Below are 13430 nucleotides of genomic sequence, written 5' to 3' on the forward strand. Positions count from 1 at the left end.
GATAGCTATGAAGAGGATGAAGAACAAAAAGGCTGTTGGTCCAGATGACATACCTGTGGAAGCATGGAGGTGTTCAGGTGAAATGGCAGTGGAGTTATTTAACCAGATTGTTTAATGAAATCTTGGAAAGTGAGAGGATGCCTGAGGAATGGAGAAAACGTGTTTTGGTACCAATTTTTAAGAATAAGGGTGATGTGCAGAGCTGTAGTAACTACAGAGGGATTAACTATTTTACTGAAGCCATTCTAAACCTTGCAAATTCTATACCACCAAGCACCACATTGCCTCTAAACACCACTAATCCTACAACTCCTACTTTTCATTTACAACCTGTTCCTACATCCCTCATTTCTAAATTCCTTCAAAAACTCAAACCCTGCACCCCTTCTGCTGATTGCCTTCCAGCAGAATACCTACAAATAGCAGCTAAAGCCATTGCCTACCACATCTCCATCCTTATAAATAGAACTATCTCTGAAAGCAAAATCCCATCCATATGGAATGTTTCCCACATCATCCCCCTACACAAAGGTGGCACATCTACTGAGCTATCTAATTTTAGGCCTATAGCCTTACTCTCACCCATTGCTAAAATAATGGAGAAATGCATACATAGACAGCTACTTGACCACCTTATCCACAATAATCTGCTTGCCAATTGCCAACATGGCTTTAGACCATTCCACAGCACTACTACTGCTCTACTGTCCTTCGCCAACTCTATTAATGAAAATCGCAACAACAATACTTTCTCTTCTGCCCTATTTATAAACCTGTCAAAGGCCTTCGACATGGTGAATCACAACTTACTCATTGAAATGCTAAAAGCCCAATCACTTGACTCACAATCACTTCTTTGGTTTAAATCCTATCTTGAAAACAGACAGCAGGCTGTCCTTTGGAATAATACCCTTTCTTCTTCCCTCCCAGTGAAAATTGGTGTACCTCAAGGCTCGATTTTAGGTCCTCTTCTCTTCTCATTATTTATTAACAATCTACATACCAATATTCCACAAGCCACTTGCATCCAATATGCAGATGACTCAACATTAATTTGTTCTGCCAAATCCATAAACTCTCTTCAACTCCAAACCCAATCAGTATTAAATACTGTTGAAAAATGGTTCATGCAACACTGCCTCCTTCTAAACCACCAAAAAACAAAACTACTACTCTTTGCTCCTACTCCTAAGTCGTCTATCCCTAACTTCATAGTAACCTCTAGCAATGGCACTAATATAGTCCCTGATACCTCTACCCGCTTATTGGGAGTTACAATTGACAACTCCCTTAACTTCGATGAACACATTAATTCAACAATAAAAACTGTCAACAAAAAATTAAGCGCTCTCTACAGAATCAAGCCCTTCCTTACCCCTCCAGCCAGAATTACTCTTGCGCAGACCAACCTTTCCTCTACCCTCTTCTATGCTTCTGCTATTTATACTAATCTATCTAGAAATAACATTAATAAACTTTCCGCCTGTCATAATAACATAGCTAGATTTGCTACCTGTTCCCCCTATAGAACTCACTACTGTCATAACCTCAAACAATTGGGATGGCTTGAACTGCATAATAAGCTACTCTATCAGCAACTTGTGATAACCCAAAAAATCCTCTATCACCCCAATAATACACCAATCCTCACTAAGGATCTAATCACCCCCTACAAAAATCTCCCTACACTTCGCTCAGCAAGCAAACCTCTAGTTTCTAATGTCAAATCAAACAACAAAGCAGGGGACTCGCTTTTTTCCAACACAGTAGGTAAAAGCTGGAATCATCTTCCAACTGAACTGTCTTCACTTGCCTCCAAACATCTATTCAAAAAGTATCTTAAAGAATATCTAAAGAATCATTGGCTTTGTCCCTGCTCCAAACCTGACTGATTATACCCAATATACAAAAATGTCATAACTAAACTTGGTTCCTATTGCTCATGCTACTGTGTATACTTCCCTGATAAAAGTGAACTTCTACTCTCATCTGATAACTATTGCTCTTTCCCTTTCTTCTAACCTCATAACAAAAACAAAAAAGTCTTCTTTTTTATGAGTATCCCTTACTAAAATTGTTACCAAGTGTTTTTATCTCATGTCATTTTTTTATTGTATCGAACGATTTTTCTGTAAACTTGTCTACTGTTATATTGTATACTTGTCTTTGTAACTTGCAGGAGCTTTTCTCCCCGGGCCTCTACTGAAAATGGACATATATCCAGTTAGACTAGCCCAGTCAACAAATGTAAAATAAATAACTAAATAAATAAATAAATTAAATTAAACTGATCAGTCACAGCATGAAGTTATGGGAAAGAGTAGTGGAAGCTAGGTTAAGAAGGGAGGTGATGATTAGTGATCAGCAGTATGGTTTCATGCCAGGAAAAAGCACTACAGATGCAATGTTTGCTCTGAGAGTGTTGATGGAGAAGTACAGAGAAGGTCAGAAGGAGTTGCATTGTGTCTTTGTGGATTTAGAGAAAGCATATGACAGGGTGCCTAGAAAGGAGTTGTGGTATTGTATGAGGAAGTCGGGAGTGTCAGAGAAGTATGTATGAGTGGTACAGGATATGTATGAGGGTAGTGTGACAGTGGTGAGGTCTACGGTGGGAGTGACGGATGCATTTAAGGTGGAGGTGGGATTACATCAAGGATTAGCTCTGAGCCCTTTCTTATTTGCAATGGTGATGGACAGGTTGAAAGATGAGTTCAGACAGGAGTCCCCGTGGACTATGATGTTTGCAGAAGACATTGTGATTTATAGTGAGAGTAGGGAATGGGTGAAGGAGATCCTGGAGAGGTGGAGATATGCTTTAGAGAGAAGATGAATGAAGGTTAGCAGGACTAAGACAGAATATAAGTGTGTGAATGAGAGGGAGGATAGAGGAATGTTGAGGATGCAGGGAGTAGAGGTGGCGAAGGTGGATGAGTTTAATTACTTGGGATCAACAGTTCAGAGTAATGGTGAGTGTGGAAGAGAGGTGAAGAGGAGAGTACAGGCAGGATGGAGTGGGCGGAGAAGAGTGTCAGGAGTGATTTGTGACAGATGAGTACCAGTAAGAGTGAAAGGAAAGGTCTACAAGAGGGTAGCGAGACCAGCTATGTTATATGGGTTGGAGACAGTGGCATTGACAAAAAGGCAGGAGTCAGAGCTTGACATGGCAGAGTTGAAGATGTTAAGATTTGCACTGGGTGTGACGAGGATGGACAGGATTAGGAATAAGTATATTAGAGGGTCAGCCCAGGTTGGATGGTTTGGAGACAAAGCCAGAGAGGCAAGATTACGTTGGTTTGGACATGTGTTGAGGAGGGATGCAGAGTATATTGGGGAAAGGATGCTAACGATGAAGCTGCTAGGTAACAGGAAAAGAGGAAGGCCTAAGATAAGGTTTATGGATGTTGTGAGAGAGGACATGCAGGTGGTTGGTGTGACAGAGCAAGATGCAGAGGACAGGAAGAAATGGAAACAGTTGATCTGCTGTGGTGACCCCTAATGAGAGCAGCTGAAAGAAGAAGATTTAAAAATAGTCACTATTTTTGTGCCTTTGCCCCCCCCCCCCATTATTTATGGCTTTCTCCAGATTTCTTGTGCTGTGAGGTTGAGAGGTATGATGGCAAGTAATCTGTAGCACATGGAATGCTGCCCAGTAAATGGGACAGTATATTATCTAACTCTTTGGAAACTTACATAACATCAGGTGCATGACAGTCAAAGTACAAACTTTCAGACTTAAGTGTATTGAAAGGAATACATCAGATTAGCTTTCTGAATCTTATGCTATAACACTGCTAAAATGTGTTCTGATGTTTTGACTTAGCAAAACAATTTGCTTTCTTCTGCAAAGTTGTGTGACCTAAGAGTCGATATAGTTAAGTAGGGGCTGCAGAGGGTTTCCTCCACCTCACTCCAGAAACTTTTAACAAAGCAACAGATTGCAATGAACTGCTGATTCAATTAGTACATGTGCTTATATCTGGCATTTTATGAAATGGAATATATTGAAGAGTGGATCCCAAAACGCCTGCTAATTTTGTGTCTATAGGGTTAATCATTGTTTATGATGTCATCAGATTCTCCTGCAATGTACACATCTGCATTATGTGACATTTATTTTTATTTATTTTATTTATTTATTTGCAGTTTGTTAACCGGGAAAGTCCATTGGGCCAAAAATGAGCCTGCTTTCAATGGAGGCCCTGGGAGAAAAGCTCCTTATACAAATATTATAAAGCTAATATCAACAAAGTTAATAAGTACAATACAATTTTCAAAAACTACTAAAACACATGAACATATAAGACACAATAATGACATTTGAGAAAGGTGTTGTAACAAAGCATTGAATGAAACTAAAACATAAGTATTTTGGAGTAAATATGTATAGTTTGGAGTGCAGGCATACATGCACTCATGGTTTCATGAAGTGAGAGGGAGGAAGAATTAGAGGAGGAGAGTAGAACAGTGAGAGGTGAATAGATTGTTATGAGAAAGGAAAAAAAAGGCAGAGGGAGTGTAAATGAAATGAAGGGACCGAGTTAGTCCTACAAAACTGGTATCCTCTTTACAGGGGAGACCCAAGGTAGCATTTACAGCACTGGGGAAGTTTCTCTACAGGTGCCTTGGGATCTTTTACAGCCACCTCAGCTACCACCCACTTAGGCAGATGGACCTCAGTTTAACATATCATCCAAATGACAGCACAGTCAGGAGTGCAGCACCCCCTTACACTACATTGTCAGAAATGCATCTTCTTGGTGGGGGAGTGCAGCACCCCCTTATACTATATTGCATTATCAGACATGCAACTTCTTGGTGTGGGAATAAAACACCCAACCTTCTGCACCTAAAGCAAGTGTGCTATTTGTTGCACTACTGCCATTTTTTACAGAAAGGAGCTATGTTTTCCACTATCGGTTCCCCCTGATGACATATGTCTGTGCACAGCACCTGAGTCTGGAAACTCTTATTGGATCCTAAATTATTGGTGGAAAAATGGTTGGCCTGCAAGTACTTCTAGTGTTGACACAGAGCACAGTACAGCAGAATCTACCAAGACATGCTGTTTATTCATCTCACTGTGCCTGTACTGTGGACAAACAATGCCATTCAATCTTCTTGATGCCAGAAATTTTCCTCCAAGCAATAAACAGCACATGACAGTCTGTGGAAGTCTGCAATACTTACCGTTAAAACCTAGCTGGAATCAAAGATTAAAATGCTTCCATCTCTGAAACTATGTATATCATCATTTGTCAACTACCTCAGTGCAAAGGCTTCTATGGTTACTTTTCCATCCTAAACAGAGTACACATTAAACATTGCAGGATCTAATGTGATCAGTTCCTCACCTTCCAAGACTATGTACTATACATGGATGGAATTAAGGAAGCAAATGTTAAATTTCAAGCCTTCATCAGCTGGGAATCAAAAGACAAAAGAAAATGTAGACACGGGGTTACCATGAGATAAAAGAGGCCACTAATTAGAATTAAATCAGAAAAATAAACAGACAGCTTCCAGGGTTACAGTACTCAAAGTGCACACAGTACAAGGTTTTGCTGTATCTGATGAAACAGTTAGTAAAAATAAACAATACTAAACAGATATGAATAATTTATGTATGCAGCAATACTAAATATAACACAAAAAATGTAATACAGCAAACTAAGAAAGTGCAAATAGCTTTTCCTGTTTTATCTATTGCTTTTTATGTATAAAAGGAAGGTCATAACTTTCATGTTCTCTTTTATTGATCATCCACTCACAGTCAAAGAATCCAGCTCCTCAGGTCCTTATCAGACAATGTCTATTATAATGCAGCTATTCCCACACCACTAAGGCACTCCAGGGATGCAAAGATTGACAGCAGATGAGAGTGTGAAGACAAGTACATTGCAAAATGCTTTTCTACTTTAACCGTTTAGAAGTAGGACACAAGTGAACAGTGCAGGCAGTTTTAATCTGTCTTCATTTATTTCATGCATTTGCTTAGTTTTTCTAAAGTCTCAAAGTATTGTTTGGCAGAGCTGCCTGTTGTATTTATTTATGTATTTATTTATTGATTGATTGATTTATTCATTAATTTAATTATTTACATTTCTTGACCATGAATATCCAAGATGTGCATGGCACACTTTTACTGTAAACCCAAAAAGAATTACTGCAAAAATGAAATAAAACTGACAAATACCACTGAAAAATTGCAGGGGTACTGTTAGTTTAAGGACTGAAGTGCAAAAATTAAAACATCACTTATAAGGGAGAACAAAAGAATGACAGAGAATAACTTCAGACGTGGAAAAATATATATTTAAAGAGAAAATAGGCTGACTCATCTAACATATTCTTGCTAACAAAAACTGAAGAGTATACTTAACAATACACTATAGTAATAAGAAGTAGGGTTACCACCTGTCCCACTTTGCGAAGGACAGTCCCTCTTTTGGCAGTTGTGTCCTGACAAAAAATTGTAAAAATGGCAAATGTCCTGAGATTTTAGGACAAAATTATTTCCTATATTCTATGTAATAGTTGCATAAAACTCCTATATAAAAAATAATTCTAAAATAATAAAACTAATAATAATTCTCTATCTAAAATACCTAAATGTTATAAGAAACAGAATAAGCAACTAAAATGCTATAAGAATAAGCTTTTATTTAGGCAAAAAAGTTAAGTTCTAACCTTTGTACTGACCGTGGGAATGTGTCAGCTTGTAAAATCTGATGTTTGTACCAAAAATGTCCCACTTTGGCCATTTGAAAAGGTGGCAACCCTAAATAAGAAGGGACTGATGGATGTAAGACATAAGAAATCCCACAGGTAGACGGCCACTGGGTATTAAGATGTTGTCTTAATTAGTGGTTCAGCAGGTAACACATTCAACTTTGGTGCAGGAAGTTCAAAATACAGAGGGCTCTTATCCCATACCAGGTACTTGGGTACATTTTTCCAGTACTGACATTTGAGTGCATAAAAATGGGTGCTGAATTCCTGACTGAACCACCCTTCTGATGAGATGTTAAAAAGATGTCCCAAATGCTGTAAATAAAAGGTGCAGATGATTTTATCAAAAAGTTTAGTGGAAAATTCCCCAATAACCTGATCCCATTTCTACTGTCCAAGTGGGACTAACCTGGTTGAAAAAGTATGAATAAATAAATAAATAAAAATAATTCACATTTAAAATGGAGTTTACTGGATGTCTGTCTGAGAAGAGGAGGCAGATTGCTTCACAGCTTACACATAGCTTACACACACAAACTATTTTGACATCTGCAAATTAATTTTTTAAGAGTGAGTTTGGGTTTGGTTAATTAATTACTCATAGTTATACAAGGGCTGCAAGTTACTGGTTGTGGAATGAAACTTAGTAGTATAAAGGTTATGCCATGCTTATTCTTATAAAGCACTGTGAGCTTTTCATTTTTCCTTATAACAGTTGTGCCCTTCTTAAATACATCTTATTCTGGGAGGTTAGCTTGGTCATGTGGTGTACTGTGCAGATCCCTAAACTGAAAAGTACCTCTTCTGTGGTCCTGCTGCAAATGTAATAAGAAGCTTCCTACAGTTTCAGCTGTCACTGTACATGCACTATCCACATTCATTTATGAAGCCATGATATCCTCACTGCTAAGCCATAACATCCTCACAGCTTCATAAATCATTGGTGGTACTGCACATGTCCTCCATTGGCATCTGCTGACCATGCCCCCTAACAGCTCAGCTTGTGCCCTTACCTTTCACCCCACCCTAGTTAAGGCTCTGGTTTCATCCAGTAGTGGCAGAATAAAATCCTTAGGAAGGTAGTAGGAGATCTAGCTTGGAAGGGGGTTACACCTGAACAGCAGATCATTGAGCCATCTTTCATTGGTCTGGTGCAGAACTAGGGTACCCAGCAGCAACCCTAGTGGAGGCTAAAGACTTTGGTTGCATATTTTATAGCAGAACCATAGCTAGGTTAAATGGTGCCTTGTGCAGTTCCCAAGGCTAACAACACCTCTCAATGTTGAGGAGAAAAAAAAGCAGGTCTTCTCTGGTCTTCCATTGAGGTTGAGGTGTAAGAAAGCTCTTCTGCCTTCATGTAAGACCATCTCAAAAAACTTTAGCTTTACTCCGTCGCATTTCATCTACTCAGAGGCGATCTCTGCCTAACATACAAAGCTATGTCAAACCCAGAGCTGTTGGACATGCTCCACTTAAAGAAATACCAATCCCTCTGAGCTACACGCTATAGGGAGCTAAATCTTGTCACCACAATAAACAGAACATGCTGAAGGGATAGATTCCTGTCGCAGAGACTTCCCATACTCTGGAACAGACTTTCTATCTATGTCAAACAGAGCTCCTCATTAGCACTCTTCAAGAAAATTCATGATGATTGGATGGAAAATAAGAAATTCACCCCAGGGATCACTTCTGGAGCTCTGCTCAACAGGGGCACAGGAAAATAATTTTCTTGGGTGGCAAAAGCCAGGGTACCTTTTTCGCTAGGCTTATATAGGCCCTAGGGCTAATAGCCTAGTACCTACCTATGAACCTATGTAATTGTTGTTATGTAGCAAACCTCTTGCTAAAACTGTAACAAGCAGCTTGCTAGACATTCAACTCTTCTAAGAGCTTCAACCATGACTGCAAATGATGTATTAGCATTCATTTAAGAAGCTGCTATATTATCACAGCTTTGCAAATCAGTAGAGTCATTGCACACCATCAGCACCTGATGATTGCTCCCCCTAGCAGCTTCGCTTGGAATAGCTGCTCCTTTTCCTCAACCCAAAGCAAGCTATGTTATGACAGATGATCCTTGGGATTCAGAAACATACTGCAATGCACTCAGCAAAATTGTGGGAAGAGTAGTGATGCGTAGGGCAGGGCTGATTCTGAGACACAAGTGCTGCCACTGCACAAGATGGTAAAACAGTATGCTTGGCATTATGTTGTAATCACCATATGATGACATGGAAATGAGCAACATTATGGTAATGAGCCCTACTCTGAAAGCAACTAAGGGTAAACAAAATGACAGAGTGATTCCAAAGTGTATAAAAACTGCTCAATTGGCTGTACGGGCAAGCAAGCTTGTATACTATGTTTCCTTTACAAACAAGGACACAGGCTGCACTATGATGCTAGGTTACACAGAGGCAGTCACAGCCAAGTAGTAATATATATATATATATATATATATATATATATATATATATATATATATATATATATATTATTTATTGACATTTGTTTACCAAGAAAGTCCAACTGGACATAGGTGCGCTTTTTCAGTGGAGGTCCAGAGAGAAAAGCTCCAAAGTGTCACATTTAATGCAACCAATATTTACAATAGCAAATTTTATAATGCAGTTTTGGTGAGTATATAGTATAATAGTTAATATAATACAATTTGTATTGGTATTCACAAACATTAAATTTGCAAGCCTTGTACGGAGATTTTAAAAACACAAGAGTGGTGTATAAGATAGGTAGGAGTTATTTAAGAAATGCACTAGCACTTGGTAACAGAGAAGTAGTGATGGAATAGTAATTTGGTTGTGCTAATTAGAACTAGGTGTAGTAGTTTAAGAAGTACAATAAGATGAAGTATTAAAAGGAGATAAGCAGGATAAGAGATTTAGTGCTTTAAAGTGAGATATAAGAAAGGTGATGAAAGGTGTTAGAGAGCTATGTCTAAGATGAAGAGCAAGGACAAAGCCAGGAGTCAGAGAGGAAGTCCTTTAGTAATGATTTGAAAAGATGGAACATATGTGATAGGCCTGATTGATATATGAAGTTCTACCTACACTATTGGAATACAGACGGACTCCAGCAACTCTTTGTGGTTATTAGATGGTAAGCAGTTTTTTATTATTATTATATATATATATATATATATATATATATATATATATATATATATATATATATATATATGTTAGAGACTGCTTTCACAGCCTGTGTCTATTCCAGGACTATAGGTTTAGTATGAGTTGGGAGTTGCTGACCCATGTTTCTATGGACAGGAAGGAGTCTTGGATTATGGTGTGGAGGTCATGAAGGGAGGAAGCTGTGCAGATTAGTGTAGAGTCATTTGCATATTGTATGACAGTGGCTTGTAGTGTGCCGGTGTGGAGCTGGTTGGTGAAAAGGGTGAAGAGTAGAGGTAAAGGATAGAGCCTTGTGGAACCCCTAAGGTAACAGGGAAAAGAGGAGAAAGTTATTGTTGCCATTGGATGGCCTGCTGTCATCCTAATAGGTAACTTCTGAACCATGTGATAGTGGAGTTACTGAGATTTATTTAGGGTCGAAAGAATGCTGATGAGTTTGTCATGACTAACCATATCAAAGGCCTTTGACAAGTCTAAAAATGCAGCAGATTCAAACAGTCCTCTGTTTCTATAGTGGTTCACTGCATTTTTGAAGGACATGAGGGCTGTGGTAGTGCTGTCAGAGGGGCAGAAACCACATTGAGTGTTTGACAATAGTTTATTTGTGTTAAGGTAAGTCATTATTTGAGTGTGTATAGTCCTCTCTAGGATTTTAGATAAGGGGAACAGGATGGGAAATGGCAATTTGCCCATAATTAGTAAGTTCATTTGAGTTACCTCCTTTATGTAAGGGTATTATGTGTGAGATTTTCCAAATATCTTGGACCGTGTTTCGTGATAATGATCTGTTTATAAGTATGGCTACTGGCTATGCTAAAGCATCTGCTGCGATTTGCAGAAATTCTGCTGAGAGGTTGTCGGTGGCTAATGTGGTAGGTTTTAGTTTTCTTAGTAGTGCTCTTGTGGTATCAACAGACACTGGGTGTAATGTAAAGAGGTTGCAGCTATTTAGGGAATTGGTGCTTTGCTGGGCTGTGGGTGGGGTTGGGGTGGTGGAGTTAGTGTGAGAATTAGCAAGGGTTTGGATAGTTTCAGTAAAGTATTTATTGAACTGGGTTGCTATGATGTCAGGATTGATGGCTGATGGGGTAGGAGTAGCTGATTTGCCTGGTAGAGGTATATTATTAATTGCGGCTCAGAATTCTTGAGGGTTATTATGGTATTTTTTCTGGATATTACGGTAGTAGTTCGTTTTATCTGATCTTACTATTTTCTTGGTTTTATTTCACAGTTCTAGGAATCTTTGTCTTGATGATGCAGTTTTGTGTTTGTGGAACTGTTCCCATGCCTTATCTCTAGTCTTGAGTAAGGATCTGTGTTCTTTACTAAGCCAGGGTGCATAGTTAGATTTGACTCTGAATGTTCAAAAGGGTACATGGCAGTTTAGTATGTCAAGGAAGGTGCTGTTGAAGGAGTTGTCTGCGTCTTCAAGGGGTAGCTGTCTGAGTGATTCCCAGTTGCAGCTATTTAGTGCAGAGATGAACTTGTTTGGGTTGAAGGTTTTTTTACTTCTAATTAGATGGTAGGTTGATTGGCTGGTGTGGAGAGTATGGAATCTTAGTAGAAAGGTTGGCAGATGGTCACTCAGACCATCAGGGAGGCAGCCTGATTGGGTTGACAGGGATGGGTTGTTCACTAAGATCCAGTCTAGGATAGAGTGTCGATTGGAGGATTTGTCAATCCTGGTAGGAGATGTGATAAGTTGGGTGAACCCATGAAGGCTGATATGTGATGTTGGGGTTTGAGTGGAACAGCTGAGTCAGTCGATATTGAAGTCTCCCATTAGGATAGTTTCCTGTGGGAGGGAATTATGACCAGGCAGGAAAAAACACAGTCTCTGAATCCTTCAGTAAAAAATAAAACATATATTTATTGCAACAAACAAACGGTAAGCGCTTTTGCAATCAAGCTTCATCAGACCTGTGTTAATACTAAAAAACACTCCATTTAAACACATAGGAAATGCCAGCATCCAATAGAAAAATACATCAATTAAGGGATAATTAGTGTTAAAAGAGAACACTTCATGAAACATCACAACCATGAACATTGATAATGATCCATGACTGTGTGTCCTTACATTCTGCAAAAAATAGCATGATGCAATGAGAATAATAGGACAAAACAAGAATAAATAATATATGAACATATCAACAGTGAATTATAAACAACAAAATTATACATTAATAAAATATATTTGTGTTACACTAACTTACCTTTAATTTCTCTACAAACTGTCTAAAATTTCTCTAAATTTTAAATGATTGCTATATACCTTGTATTGATTTTTAACCAATACTTTTTATTACATCTAATTTGTTATAATTATTTAAACTGCAGATGTTTTTGTTTTATTTTTGAAGATTGTAAAATTATTGTTCTTAAAATGTTTTGTAATAATTTGAAAATTTTCTCCCCGATCCTCTGCTGAAAATGGGCTTCTCCCAGTCAGACTTTCTTGGTAATCAAATGTCAATAAATACATGAATACATAAATAAATAAATAAATAATAAATTACTAATATCAGTAATTCGTGCAGGATAACTTCCCTTAAGGCATCTAAATGACAATGCCAGAAATTCCCAGGAGACATAGCTCATGACACTGCTAAACAATCCATACAATATGGCTGAAGTGCAATATAGCAGTGCAATGCTGCAGACCAAATCATCATCATGTGTGTGGTTAGAATGATAATATTTTGCCTCTGCTGTCTAGATTCTTATGGTGGTGTGCTGCAGTATGATCCAGAGACATAAAGGATGATATTTGTTGCCCACACTATTTTTTACAACATGATTATATGCAATTTGCTAGAGCAGGATGTTGGCATCAGAGAATAGACAAACAGGCAAACCATAGCCAGTGGCAAAAGAGATGCTACTTGAGGAGCCATTAGAGGAACCATCTGCAGGGGAAGTCCCTGTGGAGCAGAGGCAGGTGCAATACATAGTGGCATTGGCAAAGGGACAATATCAAGTCCACAACTGTGGGCCAGATTAGACACAACAAAATTAAAAATAATGCATACAAAATTACACCCAGGCTATGTTCGATAGTGTATTGACTTGTCACGCTGTACAGCAGCCATCATCTATTCATATAATACAGTTGTGAGGGCAAGGCACAATAGTCATAAGATATACATAGGTAGAGTATGAGGGGTAAAATGATAAAAAAGAGCAATGGTCACAGTGTTGAAATTTAACTAAGGATGAAGTGAGTGTTTGATATGGCCAAGGAATTAGGAGAGATAGGTATACTGTGTAAAGAGAGGGGCAGTGCTTCCTTAGAGGGTTAGGCATCCAGTATTACACAGTACAAGCTCAGAACGAGTGCCAGGGGACACGGTTTCTACAGATGTGGTGGCACTTCATATGTATATATGTGTGAAATAGGAATGTGGGACTTCAGGTGGGAAGGATGCAGACACTGGATCCCCCCAGCCACAAGAGCATCCCCTCCAAGCAATATCACTGGATGCATTGCTAGCCAGTTGAGACAACAGCAAATGCAGAGAATGTATCCATCTGTTTATGATATGT

The sequence above is a fragment of the Protopterus annectens genome, chromosome 12.part0, assembly GCF_019279795.1.
Source record: "Protopterus annectens isolate FY-2018-M chromosome 12.part0, PAN1.0, whole genome shotgun sequence".
Classification (NCBI taxonomy): domain Eukaryota; kingdom Metazoa; phylum Chordata; order Ceratodontiformes; family Protopteridae; genus Protopterus; species Protopterus annectens.